The 15728-nt window shown below is 46.3% G+C and overlaps 1 protein-coding gene across 1 annotated transcript in view; it reads right to left on the bottom strand.

The window, feature by feature from the left end:
* The window catches only part of LOC135375168 (talin-2-like), an 83668-nt gene extending 79018 nt beyond the window's left edge, over positions 1 to 4650 (bottom strand). The window contains exon 1 of the mRNA XM_064607890.1: positions 4572 to 4650. The gene's annotated coding sequence lies outside the window, so the exon portion shown is untranslated. The remainder of the gene's footprint in view (positions 1 to 4571) is intronic.
* Between the last annotated feature and the right edge of the window lie 11078 nt (positions 4651 to 15728).

The raw sequence follows: 15728 nt of genomic DNA, 5'->3' as shown, positions 1-15728 counted from the left end.
AAAATTTCCTTACTCGATAAATCCTTAGCAGGGAAATAAAAATGGTAAAAGGAGGTAACGAGTAATTCTCATGCAGAAGAAGATGTGGTAGAACGAATGCTCGGTGCTTGTGTACGCACAGCTAATCTCTAGTGTAAGACGGACATACTACAGCAGCAATAGTTGGCAATGACAGGCAACATCATCTTCGCTATCAACTTCCTCCTGAGGAAACTAAAACTGGCGTTAACACCACACGGGACATTAAGCGTCTGCTGCCTTGACATCACTGTCATGTGAGCAGCCTGCCTGCTCTGAGAAGCATCACAAAGCTTCAGATTCCAAATAAAACCTACAGGGTTATTCTAGCAAACGTTACTCATTCTGATCGCATCTTAAAAATAGAAGACTGGGTTTGTCCAACACCAAACTTTGCAGACTGGTAGCCATTGGTCTGAAGTTTTGTTGGAATTTTTTGTGAGCATTATGGTCCCGTAAAAGAAAAATTAAAAAAACAAGCAAAATCTCACTCTGTGCATTTTCTATGGCGCATCTCGCTCAAAAGTCGCCATTTTCTGCTGTTTGCGCTTTACTTTCATTTCACCACACACAGATGGCACCAGCATACAGAACAAGAGGATTGGTGCATAACGTCAGAATTGGCATGTCACATCGTTGTAGGCAGCGCTACCTGTGTGAAGTGACGTGAACATGAAGCACACACAAGAAAAAATGGCGGTGTTTGTGTGGGATAGGCCATTGAAAATGCATGGGGCAAGATTTTGCTTTATTTTTAATTTTCTTTCTACATGAACGTAGTGCTTACAAAAATTCGAATGAAACTTCAGATAAATGGCTATCAGTCTGCAAAGTTTGGGATGGGCCAGATCTAGCCTTCTATTTTTACAGTGCGGTCGAAATGTGTAACGTTTGCTAGAATAACCCTGTAGTTATTATGTTTTAGAGCATCTTGAAGTGTCCCCTCAAGCATATAAGGCCATATAACCTTGCGACTCCTGCAAATGTGTGCATACTGCATCTACATGTGACTCACAGTTGAACATGATCTCGGCATCAGCCGAGGGGTAAAATACTGTCCCTCCCGATTATCTTCGCTCCACTAATCTTTAATCTCTGCTTCGCTCTCGTGCCCTTCAGCTTGTCATCCGTATAAAACTAGGATATGACTAAGTCTGACCACAGTGTTTGTGATTTTGTTGTACCCTATCAGAACAATCTTATCGCCAACAATAACTGCACAAATGCATTCGTTGTATTGTGGAGGAAGTCGGTAATTTTGCAGGAAGAAAAACGAAAACACTGATTCGAAACCAGAACAATGGGCAAACAGCCGCATGTCCTGAACACCTAGAAATAACGACTACAAACAACGGCTAATCTCGATGACTGCTACATATTTACACAGCATATGTTGCTCGGTATAATGCTATGCGTACAGTGGTGTTATTTTGCTTAGTACGTGCATGCTAGCGAATCGCTCAAGAGTGTGCCTATACTTGATTGCTCACGAAGAAAATGTTCATTTGCAGGTTCCGCAGGTAGCGGCGCACAGCACGACAACGTGCACGTGAACAATGTAGAGCTTGAAGAAAATGTTTGTTTGAGAGTAACCATTGTAATGTAGCGTAAACTGCAGGTTGCAAATATAACCAACTAGATTACTGAAGTTTCCATTGTATCCCTCCATTAGTTCAGTGCAAACACATCCCTTCCCACAACAAAAAGTTGTCAGTATTTTAGTCACTTTTTTGGTCTGTGAAGCAAAAAGCTATAGTACAAAAAGTAGTCTGCAAAGTAAGGAGCAATGCTGGAACAAATTAACATATCGAATTTCACAAATATCATTATCACAATGAGAAAATTATTTAAAGTATGCATAGATAGGGCAAAGATGTGGCCTTGCCTTAACGTAAGTACAGTTGTATATGACAGTCGCTTTCACCAAAGGTGGTAACTATATATAGTTAGAATAAGGAGTTACTTTTCTATAACAGTTTTAATAATAATATATATAACAAGCCCGGAAATATCTCACAGATCTACAAAAAATTGTTTTCAACAGTGCTGGAATGTATATAAACTAGTTTTACCACGCCATAAGGTACTGTGTAGCGCAAAATACCAGATGAAGGCACGAAAAGAGACAGGTACGACCGCTATGAGAAGGATATAAAAGAACGTGCAAATACTAGCGGTAAATTTGCAACCTTCCAACCCAAAATTTTTGTTTACGTTTGCCACGAACTCGTCCAGGAATTTTCTGAACACACACACAAAATTTTCTTGTGTGACAAGGACTGGTCCACTTTTTGCCTTGGGGGGAGACAAGAGGAAAATTTGCACCCCCCCCCCCCCCCCCCCCGCATTCTTGCTGCCTCAACTGTCTTTTCGGCGCTCTTTAGACGGGCCCAGGGAGGGCTGCCCCTGGAGGCATCGGCCCTGGCGGGCTCAGGGGGGCTGCCCCCTGGAGGCGTCAGCCCTGTGTGTGACTATATCTTATCTGAATACGCACGGCAGTCTGCTACACAAAACCATGTAGGAATGTCTAAACCAGAGATGATGAAGTTACACGTAATGAAAATGAACTTAAAGTTCCTAAGCTCTTTTAGAAAAGTAACGAGTTATATTGAAGTTACTCACCACCCAATATATAATTTTTAGTTCTTGACCTTTCTATAGTTAATTCAGATCTTGACCTCACAATGGGCGACGCAAAACATTTCAAAATAGTTTTGATATACAAAAGGTATATCAATATCTGATAAGACGAAAGAAGCATACATTTGTGTGTTTCTCTAGGGAGGAATTTGATGCTTTTGATCTCGTAATAAGGGTCCTGAATGGAGCGCAAAGCAGGTTTATGTTCCATGAGTTCCTACGCACATATCGTACAACCGCGCCAAGTTTTAACTTTAGTAAACAATGCCCTATGTCATTATAAGTACATTGCTCGCCACTAAGATCAGAGACACCTGAGTCTCCTAGCGTACGGCCTAAACAGAATTTGTACCGTTCACCGCTTAACAATCGCACAAAAGGAACTTGAAACTTTCCCCAAGCCACTTTGACCAAGTTGCCTAAAAACTAACGAGCTCCTCGAGAAGTTACTGGAGCTCAAAATCAACGAGTTAAGATAAAAACTACCAAAAAAAAAAAGTACCTTAGTTACAGTAACGGATTACCCCCAAACACTGGTCTGAACATGTCTCTGCTGAAATTGTTTTAAGGAAGCACGATCTTCATTCAAATATTTGCAATCTATGTAATAATAACTATTATTATTTATGTAGTTCGTTTCCGCATGTGTACATGTTCAAGTGCATATCATTCCCTCCATTACCCCACACATAAAAAGAGGAAAAGTATGACTCGTAGGATCCAAGCTGCTAGTTTTTGTGTGCACAATAATAGATTTCATACTTTGAACTCTTCGGAAAGTGAAAACGAAAAAGTGTTCAAAAGAAAAACATGCACATCGGGCGCCGCTCCGCGCACGACTGTTTTGAAAAGCCTCCGCCCTCGCCTTTGGTAGCTTTCCAAACTCAAGTGTAGGTCGCGGCAAGACAGATGCGCTGAAGTAACAGGGAACGGCTGCCGTGAAACCCTACCCTGACACGTTCGTCTGTTACTCCATCAATAACAGATTACAACCACATCGTCTGCAATAAATCAACTGCAATCGATGACATGGATATATAACCGCTGAAATTTTGGATGTCGAATGCGACATATCCTGCAAAGTCAGTCAAATGAATCCGCCCTGCACACAACCAATGCTCACCTGCGCAGCAGCAACAAGTGCTAGTTTTAAAATTTAAATTTTTCATTCCGCTCGAAGTCATACCTTCCTTGTAACTTCAGTGACATTTTTAAGTGCGGCTACGGCGCACGTAACCTTGGTAACACTTTCAACGATTTGGCCGCATCAAAATTTACCATGCCGAGGTCGTCTGTTGCAACTGTTAATTGCAGACGATTCGTTCCAGCCTCCAAGGACCAACAGCGCGCTATTTAGCATACACTCGAGGAACGTTTCTTCAGAAAAGACCTACCCGCAAATCTCTCGCCTAGTTTCGACGTCTCCGCCGAAGCACGGTACATAAAAGTGAAAGTTGGTATATAATTTGACGGTAACCTTTGTGAGAACATCAGTAAATACCGATAGTAGCGTATTATGGTGCCTGAAGTGTTAAAAACATCGTGCGCGCGAGGCTGTAACCCTATACATAGAAGTCTTCCCAAGCGAACACTTCCCTTTGGGTGTTGTGACTCCGACGCAGCTACGTAAAATACACACGTACGGACAATTTACACAACCTACCGTCGTTCAAGGATGACTGTACAGCTTCAACGCGTTTCTAAACTCCGGCAAACCTCACAAGAAAATCAGCTTGGGGCCCATACCGCGAGGATACTGCAGCTGTTTCGAGATCTCTCGAGTTCGTTATCGACCTGGCGGCGAAGTGTAGTGCCAATTTGGAGGTGGTGAACGGTTCACTTTGATCTACTGATGTTCCAAAGTTGTAATGTGTCAGAATAATTAGGAAATAAGGAAGGTATAAATGGCTCACCGTTATTTTCGCACTGGCGATAGCCCTCTCACGGCAACACCCCAAACTCAATATGGCGGACCGTGACGTCAGCGGAAGTGACTTTTTTTTTCTATGTGTGTTTGTTCTGCCTGCGCGTCGTACGCGGAGTCATCGGAAACGTGCTAAAGAACATTCTTCCCGGACTTCAACAGTTCTGTGAAATTATTCATCTCTGGTGTTTCATTTGTATCGTAAGAAATATGTTATTTTTTTATATATCTGTCCAGCCGCAACAGTGAAGGAAGGATTGGCAACACCCGATACCGTTATGTTTGCGCTCGCCATATAAGGAAAACGCTCTTGCTCTTTTTGGCCTATATTGTGAATATGCTTCAATTAAACGAAATAGAGATGAGTAGTGTGCGTGTGAGTGTGTCAGCTTGCGTTGGCAATCTGCTAATACGGTTGAACAATTTGAGAGGGAAAGGCGGCGACGCGTTCTTCGCTCGAAATGGGTTCGGAAAGAAAGTCGTCTGCTTCGGCAGCGGAGACCGAAACCGAAACCTAATCAATATCCGGGGCGTCTGCGCACAAATACTGTCGGTGTGATGAACACGTTCACTGCATGTGCTCTGTTTTAAGGATACGTATACAAGAAATAGGAAACCCTGAAATTGTTTGAGCGTTGTTCTAGTTACGCAGCCATCGGATGTCTTTGCAACATATTTGCAGAATGTCTTCTTTGGTTTGCTTTTCTTTTTACAGCTTGAGCCGACGAATATTTCTTTCTGGACTCCTCACAAATACTTAAGCGGGAACAAGATGAAAGCAAAACAATATAACTAGCTAAGGCATTACAAGGACGCATAACAGTCGTCTGCGGGAGACTAATGAGATGCACTAACCGCACCGCTGTCCCTGACTGGACTGCTCACTATGTTTTGCCTTACTCGTCAAAATAAGTGCTTCAAATTACAGTAAAGTAAAATGACTAGGTCATTCGTCCAATGCACATTCGTTTCAACATGTTTCGCTATTTTCTCTCTCTCTCTCTTTATCTTTCTCCTCGCTTCTTACACAACTTTATATTTGATCTCTCTACTCATTTTCACACTCGCTGTCAGAACATCCCGAAACCAACCCGTCCAACACCGACCGGAAACAAACATTTTTACCTCCTTTGCGGTAATGGCGGTCCGTAGTAGGAGTACCGCGGCATACCATCCAGCAGGTGCCCTCCGTTCGCCCTTTGCTGAACCATCATTGTAGCACCAGTTCGTCGGCGGCCAAACTTCGGTCACACCACGGAGCACGCTTCTTTCTCTTCCACAACCCCAACCGCGGTAATCCCAAAATGGCCGCTGCCCAATCCAATCTTAGTATCCGGGGCGAGGAAATCACAGCTGTCGATGTTGTTGGTAGCGCAACTTGTTTGTGAATGAGTAGGGCCTCCGTAGGTGCGGCACGTGGGATGCTGTCTAGGTATGGGCCTCTGGATGTGCCTACGCTTCCTTGCAGCGCATATGCACGAGTGGGATGCTCCGTACGAGTGGCCCTCAATGGGCTTCACTCTGTGCAGGTTTGTGTGCTGTCTGTGTTATCTGTTGAGAGCAGAAAGTGATGTTAGTACATTCGTATTGGGCTTTTTTTTTTTTTTTTTGCCTTTGTGTAGTGTGGTACACTCTTAGAAATGAACTTCACCGCATAGCACGCTCCTAGCCAACCAGCATCTCGAATGATATCGTTATCTGCCCCGATTTGCTGAAAACGGGAGGCGTACGCCATTTTTGTGACAATTATGAACCGCATAAGTGTCACAAAAAAGGCGTACGCCTACCGTTTTGAACAAATGAGGGCACAGAGCGATATCATTCGAGATAATGGTTGGCTAGGAGCGTGCTATGCGTTGAAGTTCATTTTTAAGAGTGTAGGTTTGGTTGACAAAATGTCACGGAAAGGAAAGGATTTATGTCATAGTAAATCGATTAAAAGATTAAAAGGGGCAAGCTGCGGTCGGCTTCTAGTCACGGTGGTAATTATTAGTTGGTAGGTGACAATACAATACAAAGTAAAAAGCAACGCCACAGTGCAATTAACTGTGATGACACTGAGGGAAGGTAAAACGGGTAGGAACACTTTATTACAATTAAGATGAACAAGGCCTGATGCAGAGCCTGATGAAGTGCAGGCTCTGCACGAAAGCCTTTTGTTCATCTTAATTGTAATGAAGTGTTCCTACCCGTTTTACCTTCCCTCAGTGTCATGGTAGGTGACAGTTGACTTTGAGGACTGCATGACGTCGAACTGTAGGTTTTATTTGGTTTGACTGCGTATGTAGATGCATGTATGGGCAGACGCAAGTAAAAAAAAATAATGAGCCACGGAAAAGATCGAGCGTGTACAAAAATTAGTTATTCGATATACATGGTTCAGTTATCGAGCGACGTATTGAGGCATTTGTTGCTCTACCTATTTTTCCTCTAAGCGGTTTTCTTTTCTTTTGTCGAGTAGTGAGTATATATATATATATATATATATATATACATATATATATATATATATATATATATATACACAGCTGGGATTGTGGCACGCTTGACATGTAAACATATGCCTCACGTGCAGCCATGGAGCATTCGCTCATTTTTATATTTGTGTCTGTACTTGCTGGCTTTGCACTGCGGCCGCCAGAGGTGTTGCTAACACCCTGCAACATTGATATCTCGCAGAGACACAGTGTTTGTGCCGACCCAAGAGCGTGTCACATCCCTACGCTGTGCCGATGAGAGCCAACTAGCTCGAAACGGCCGTCCACAGCTGGGATTGTGGCACGCTTGACATGTAAACATATGCCTCACGTGCAGCCATGGAGCATTCGCTCATTTTTATATTTGTGTCTGTACTTGCTGGCTTTGCACTGCGGCCGCCAGAGGTGTTGCTAACACCCTGCAACATTGATATCTCGCAGAGACACAGTGTTTGTGCCGACCCAAGAGCGTGTCACATCCCTACGCTGTGCCGATGAGAGCCAACTAGCTCGAAACGGCCGTCCACAGCTGGGATTGTGGCACGCTTGACATGTAAACATATGCCTCACGTGCAGCCATGGAGCATTCGCTCATTTTTATATTTGTGTCTGTACTTGCTGGCTTTGCACTGCGGCCGCCAGAGGTGTTGCTAACACCCTGCAACATTGATATCTCGCAGAGACACAGTGTTTGTGCCGACCCAAGAGCGTGTCACATCCCTACGCTGTGCCGATGAGAGCCAACTAGCTCGAAACGGCCGTCCACAGCTGGGATTGTGGCACGCTTGACATGTAAACATATGCCTCACGTGCAGCCATGGAGCATTCGCTCATTTTTATATTTGTGTCTGTACTTGCTGGCTTTGCACTGCGGCCGCCAGAGGTGTTGCTAACACCCTGCAACATTGATATCTCGCAGAGACACAGTGTTTGTGCCGACCCAAGAGCGTGTCACATCCCTACGCTGTGCCGATGAGAGCCAACTAGCTCGAAACGGCCGTCCACAGCTGGGATTGTGGCACGCTTGACATGTAAACATATGCCTCACGTGCAGCCATGGAGCATTCGCTCATTTTTATATTTGTGTCTGTACTTGCTGGCTTTGCACTGCGGCCGCCAGAGGTGTTGCTAACACCCTGCAACATTGATATCTCGCAGAGACACAGTGTTTGTGCCGACCCAAGAGCGTGTCACATCCCTACGCTGTGCCGATGAGAGCCAACTAGCTCGAAACGGCCGTCCACAGCTGGGATTGTGGCACGCTTGACATGTAAATATATATATATATATATATATATATATATATATACAATATATATACAAAGCACATCCGGCCATCAAGTTCACCCATTCTTATTCCCCTTTAACTGTTAACTTTCTCGATGTCCAAGTAAAGTTAACCAACGGGGCCTTGTCCACAAACCTGTTCCGTAAACCTACGGACTCTCAACAGTATCTAGCATTTAACAGTTGTCACCCGCGTCATACTAAACTTGCCATCCCTTACAGCCAAGCACTTCGATACAGGCGAATCTGTTCCAGTGACGATGACTTGGACAGAAATCTAGCTCAACTTAGGGAAACATTCATCGGTCGTCAATTTCCACCTAGCTTAGTTGACGACGCTCTAAACAAAGCCCGCAAAGCAGATCGCAAATCCCTGTTCGAAAACCACAAACGCGTGTTAGATAATGGTTCCGTAAACCTCATCTTAACATTTAGCAGCAATATTCCAAGCGTTAACAATATACTAAACCGTCATCATAGTATCCTTCTCCAATCAGAGCGCATGGGACAAATTTTCCCTCAGCCACCGCGGGTAACCTACAGGCGCGCGCGCAACCTGCACGATAATCTAGTTAGCTCTAAAGTTAGCAAAGCAGCGCATCCAGGAAACGGCTGTCACCCGTGCGATGGTCGAAGGTGTCAAATATGCAAATTAATGCAAAGCACCCAAGTACTTAAAAGTACTAATTCCAATTTTTCCGTCAAAATTAATGGTGACTTCGACTGTAATTCATCTAACGTCATTTATGTCATTCAGTGCGGCATGTGCCAAGCACAATACGTAGGTCAGACTAAAAGATCATTTCGGATCAGGTTCAACAACCACCGATCTGACGTTACCAAAAAGCCAAACCTCCCGGTCTCTCGCCATTTCAAACAACCAGGTCATTCACTAAATAACGTCTCACTTTATATTCTCCAGTCAAATTTTAGCTCAGATCGGTGCAGGGAACAACGCGAATCTTATCTCATTTACAAATTCCAATCAACCATTAACGAAGATCTGGGAGCACTTTCAACGGTAAGAAATTTGGCCGCCTAGATGAGCTACACATTCCTCCCTTTTCGTTTCCCTTCTGTTTTTCTTTCTTTCTTTCTTTTTTTCAGCAAAGTTCGAAGCAGCCCTCACTCTGCCCGGAATTTTCCCCAAAGCGGACAGTGACCTACGGCAAATGACATCACCACCCGGACTTGACCTTCTGGAATATTCCCGAATCTGACTCACTGACAAACGCCTGTGGCGTGCCCGTACCGATTATGACGTCATGTAGCAAACCTATTTAAGAAATGTGTAATCAGCTACGCATCTTTTGTCCTGACGAAGACAGTGCCACTGTCGAAACGTCGACCCCTTGCACATTTTTCTTTTTAACGTCTCCCCATGTAATAAACTAGTGTTTTTAACTTCCCTAAAATCTGTTTCCGCGTCTTTTTTTGAACTTCTATATATATATATATATATATATAAGTCAATCGTTCCACTTTTACGCAGAACGATAGGGCCGTTGTGGGGAACTACTCGACATCCAACAGACTTTATTATCACGTAGCAATATACGCCAGCAGATTGTAAACGCTAACTACGGAAAACAAACATTCATTTATAACGCTATTGCTACATGTGATATACTGGACGACGTCACTAAAGCATATCCGTCGCCATCATGATTTACACCAGGGGTCAGAAACACGCGGCCGGCGATCAGCTATTGTATGGCCCGAGTGCCCTTGAACACCGAACAGAGGAAGCTTCTCTTTTTCTTTTCTTCTTTTTCTGTTCCTTTTCTTTTCTTCCCCCATTTTTCATTTTTTTTTTTTTTTGAATAGCAAGCCGACCCCCGTCTGGCTGACATTTCCTTTCTTTTTTCTTAATAAACATATTCCCCCTCCCCTCTATTGATTACCACCACCACCACGATCTTTTTTAAAAGAGTGTATAATTTAGTAGATAATCCGGCGCAATTTAGTAAATATAATTAGGGAGTGACTTTTTCGGGTTAAACCCGATTCCGTCCGGTTATTCCCCCACGAAATGACCTCCGACCAATTCGGGTTAAACCCGATTTCTCCCCGAATTCCAGTCACTATGAAATCCTAAAGTGACGTTTCCACTGAAGACGAACAAACGCCGCCATGTGTAACACATGTACGAATGGGTCACTTACGTTCCCAGCAACACACCCATGCGTGTCAACACTGTCTATGCCTTCGGGGATTACCGCTGGAAGATCACGATCCCGTAAAAAAAAAAGAAAAAGAAAAAAAAACGGAAAAAGATAGATTAGGAGAGGACTTAATAGACAAGAGGAGAAACAAAAACACCCGATAACACGCGAAGGCGCAATTATTGCCCGATTTCTCCCCGAGTTACAGATTTAAAAATAGCGCCCGATTTTTGCCCCTCGAATCTGAGAAGGGCATTTAACCCGAAAAAGTCACTCCCTAAATATAATGTGCGAAATCGACGAAATAAAGCTAAAAAAGATTTCAATTGAAAGTTTGTCGCAAATCCACTCCAAACAAAGGTCACTTCAAAGTATTGTTCAGGCCTCGTAGCGGCGACATTATGCGTGAAGTTGCAAAACCGTACAGGAAATTATGTATTCGTGTCAACCGATTACCGCCCTCGTTGGACAAAGCAACGCGGCAACGGTATATATGCGCTATGTGTTCAAGGATGTATTTCCTTTATTGAGCGTATAAGGCAATATGAGGCAAGAGTTGTGTACAGTATACGGATATGTGGAATTATCCTGCACATGTTGTTCACCTTCCATGATAGGCAAGCCTGAGCGATGGACACATTAAAGAAGCAATGAAATCACCATTACATGGAACCACGCTTCATTCGTCGAGCAGCCTATCAGGAATCACCGTGCAAAATACTTTCGCTCACCGCTGATTCGTCGCTGCGCAAAAAAAGAAAAAAAAAATAGAACGCCCTCAAAAAGCAACCATTAGCAGTGTGGCGTAACCATGGAGGCCCGGCCTAATCTCCCGATATGACTTAATCAGATCAGTATGACGCGACATCAGCATTCACTCACTGAGAATTCGTCCGCTATATATACGAATCGACACGGTGCGAGGCTGTGTATACCCCGATATACTAACATAAGGGGGGGGGGGGGCAGAGAGGGTCCAAAAAGAAGTGGTGGGATGACGAGGTACGAGAAGCCGTACACCAAACGAAAACCAGCAGCAAGAGAGCATAGGAAAGTTAAAGGGATTAACTCCGTCAGACGAGATTGAAGAAAAGTGGGCGCAACACCTATCGAACGCAATAAAAGACGACCAGGCTAGTACAGGAAAAAAAAATTACTAAAATGGGATCGGTCTGGTTAAAAAGAATTCGAAACAAAAAAAAGGACAGATCAGTGGCGCGGAACAGACTAAGAGCAGACAACAATACCTTGTCGAGGACGATGGAACTAGGCTTATTGAGGAACGGGCAGTGACTCACCTGCAGGAAAAGATTGCAAAGGCTTTTCAGAAAGATGAAGACAGGCGAAACTAAAGAGCACCTTCTTCAGAGCACCTTCTCGTAAGGTCTGAGGAATTCATCATCTCAGGTCGTATATATAGAATGGGATAGGGCAATTAAAAATGTGCCCACAGTCACCGCAACTGGACTGGGCGGCGTACCAATGTCGCTTTTATGAGTACTTGGGCCACAAGGTAAACGTGTTAGTAACAGTAAGTAAGGTGCTTTCCACAGGAGGTGGACCGTCACGATGGAAACATAGTTGAGTTAGTATGGTATATAGGAGGAGGCTTGCTGTGTTGACGGTCGTGAGGCTTGCTTCTTTTATACTGTGCTGTCACTTTGTTCTGATCAGTTGGCGGCTCTGGACCTTTTCCTTTCACGCCCTCGATCGAGGACCACACATCTGGTGACCCGAACAATGGTTGACGCCAGCGCCTCGGAGGGAAGCAATGCCGAGTCTCGTCTTCATGTTTGGCCATGTATCCGTGAAGCTTCCGCCGTTCTGGCACACCAATCCGAATGTGTGGTTATCATGTGGAATTACGTCGCAGCTCACACGCTACTATCATGTCGTGTCCATTTTACTACCCGAGCTTGCTGCTGAGCTCGCCGACACCGTCTGTGCTCCGCCTCGTTGTGCGCCATAAGACCAGCTCAAAGCGACCATTATTGAACGCACAATATGGCTTCGGAACGTAAGCGCCTCCAACAGCTTCTTTCCGCTGCAGACCACGGCGACGGGAGGCCGTCGCAGTTTCTTCGGCGTATGCAGAACCTTTTGAGAGCCCGAGCTGCGTCCATCGACGAACCGCTTCTCAAGGAACTCCCCCTTCAGCGCCTTCTTGCAACGGTTCAGATGCTGCTATCCACCGCTACCAACCTGTCGATTATCGAACTTGCTGCTCATGCGGACAAAATTATGGAAGTCGCTGTGCCGACCATTGCCACAGTGTGACAACCTGATCCACTCAGCGTTCCTACCCCTTCTCCTAGCCCTTCAACCTCTCCGCACGCGCTTGGCTAGTTGCGATCGGATGTTCACCGCATGACCGCTCTTTTGGCTGCCGTTCTACCCAGCAGACGGAACCATCTCTGAAGAGCGAACTCCGCGCAGCAGCACCGTCGGCGCCGCTCTTAGTCCCCAGACGCCCTCGTCGCACCTCCTCAGCCCGTGAACACGAAAATCCCACGGATTTCTGCTGCTTTCACTGGTGCCCCATTATGTAAAAGCCTGCGTCTGGGCACACAGAGGGACGACACGAACTCGGGCCTTTACATAATAATAGTTCTTCCACCAGCTTGCCTGCATATACGCCATCTTGTCAGTTTCACTGGTCGTTCGGCGCCAGCGCGCGAAACTGCAAACCTCCATGCGCGTGGCCGCGAAAACGCTCGGGCGGTCACTGCCGGCGGCGTGCAGACCTCCTTCGGCAACCATTTCTACGTGCTGTCTTCTCTTCATTCATGACCCTGTGTGCCGGCGCCGTTTCCTGATAGACACGGGCGCCGAAGTCAATTTAATCCCAACGTCCAAGGGTGAACAACTGGGACTTCCCCGCTGCTATCTTGCGGCTCCGAACAAACAGCGGTATTGCCGTCCACGGTGAACGCTCCCTTACTCTGTCACTGGGACTCCGCCGCTCCTTGTTCTGGACCTTCCGAATCGCTGCTACCCCTCACTGTATCATAGGAGCCGATTTTCTCCGCCGCTTCGGGATCGTCGTGGACGTTCATTGCCGGACACTTAGACCCTACTACCGGCTTGTGTGTCTTAAGTTCTGGTTCCGCTCTTCGTTGCCCAACACCTAGCGTTGCGATTGCCTCCCTCCACTCGCCCTTTGCGGCCGTTTTCCCTTCGCTGTCAAAGCCTCCTGACTGGACGAAACCTGTGCGGCATGATGTTGTGCACCACATTGAGACCTCGTGAGCGCCTGTGCATTTTCGTCCGCGCCGACTGGCTCCAGAGAAGCTTACCAGCGCGAAGGCGGAATTCCAACACATGATCGACATTGGTATTGCCCGTCTGTCTCAAAGCGACTCGGCTACGCCATTGCATATGGTGCCTAAACGGACTGGAGATTGGCGCCCCTGTGGCGATTACAATCTCGATCGAGGACCACACATCTGGTGATCCGAACAATTAATGGCGCCAGCGCCCCGGAGGGAAGCAACGCCGAGTCTCGTCTTCACGTTGGCCATGTATCCGTGAAGCTTCCGCCGTTCTGGCACGCCGACCCGAGCGTGTGGTTCTCTCAAGGAGTACGCCAATTCCACCTCGCCGGAATTACGTCGCAGATCACACGCTACAATCATGACGTGTCCATTTTACCACCCGAGCTTGCCGCTGACCTCGCCGACACCGTCTGTGCTCCGCCTCGTTCTGCGCCCTATACAACCAGCTCAAAGCGACCATTATTGAACGCACAATGGCTTCGGAACGTAAGCGCCTCCTTAAGAGAAGTAGGTAGATTCTTCGCCACCTTCACGCATCATCACCCCCGTCCGCTCATCGACGCCAGACATATCCTCTAAGCCTCCCAGCAAGTCCGTGACGTGGGCCGTCACTCTCACCTCGCCCACACACTCGGACCGTTCTGTGACCTCCGCCGCTCTCCGAGGGGGGAGCTCCTGTGGCTCCACCGACGACGACGCTCTCGTACCGTGACGGCTATACTTTAGGTGCGCGGGGCGCGCGAAATAAAATCATTCACTTTGTTCTGATCAGCTGGCGGCTCCGGACCTCTTCCTTTTACGCCCTCGATCGAGGTCCACACATCTATTGGCGGTGCCTTTAATCTGCCGAATGTCGGTGCAAAACTCGGCGAGGTACGCTGAGTGGCGAGTTTCGCGGGGGCTGTACCTCAATCCAATGCTTCATTAGTGAGTGCAAGGACGAGTGTCCATCCTCCTGTATCTATAGGCGAGGCTTGATATGTTGAGGGTCGTGAGGCATGTTTCTTTTATCCTATACTTCACTAGCGAGTAGAAGGCGAGTGTCTATCCCTCTGCATCTAAACGAGGTGTGGTGTGTTGAGGGTCGTGAGGCTTGCTTGCTTCCTTAAGCCAATGCTTCCTTATTGAGTGCAAGGACGAGTGTCTATCCCTCTTTATCTGGGTGAGGTTTGGTGTATTGAGGGTCGTGAGGCTTGCTTCCTTTATCCTATGCTTCCTTAGGGAGTCCAAGGACGACTGTCCATCCCTCTGCATCTAAGCAAGGATTCATGTGTTGAGGGCTGTGAGGCTTGCTTCCTCTATCCTCTGCTGCCTTACCGAGTACAAGGACGCGTGTCTATCTCCATGCATCTAACGAGGCTTCCTTGCTTCCTTTATCCTATGCTTCCTTAGGGAGTACTAGGACGAGTGTCCATCCTTCTGTATCTAGGCGAGGCTTGATATGTTGAGGGTCGTGAGGCATGTTTCCTTTATCCTATACTTCACTAGCGAGTAGAATGCGAGTGTCTATCCCTCTGCATCTAAACGAGGTTTGGTGTGTTGAGGGTGGTGAGGCTTGCTTGCTTCCTTAAGCCAATGCTTCCTTAGGGAGTCCAAGGACGACTGTTCATCCCTCTGCATCTGAGTCAGGATTCATGTGTTGAGTGCTGTGAGGCTTGCTTCGTCTATCCTATGCTGCCTTACCGAGTACAAGGACGGGTGTCTATCTCCCTGCATCTAAACGAGGATTGGTGTGTTGAGGGTCGTGAGGCTTGCTTCCTTTATCCTATGGTTGCTTAGCGAGTACAAGGACCAGTGTCTATCACTCATCATTTAAGCCAAGATTGGTGTATTGAGGGTCGTGAGGATTGATTCCTTTATCCTATGTTTCCTCAACGGTGTACAAGGACTATCCATCACTGGACTGTCCATCACTCAGTATCTAGGCGAGGCTTGGTGTGTT

The sequence above is a fragment of the Ornithodoros turicata genome, unplaced genomic scaffold, assembly GCF_037126465.1.
Source record: "Ornithodoros turicata isolate Travis unplaced genomic scaffold, ASM3712646v1 ctg00000838.1, whole genome shotgun sequence".
Classification (NCBI taxonomy): Eukaryota; Metazoa; Arthropoda; class Arachnida; order Ixodida; family Argasidae; genus Ornithodoros; species Ornithodoros turicata.
Note: the sequence above shows the minus strand (reverse complement) of the source record. Positions and strands in the feature narration are given on the sequence as shown.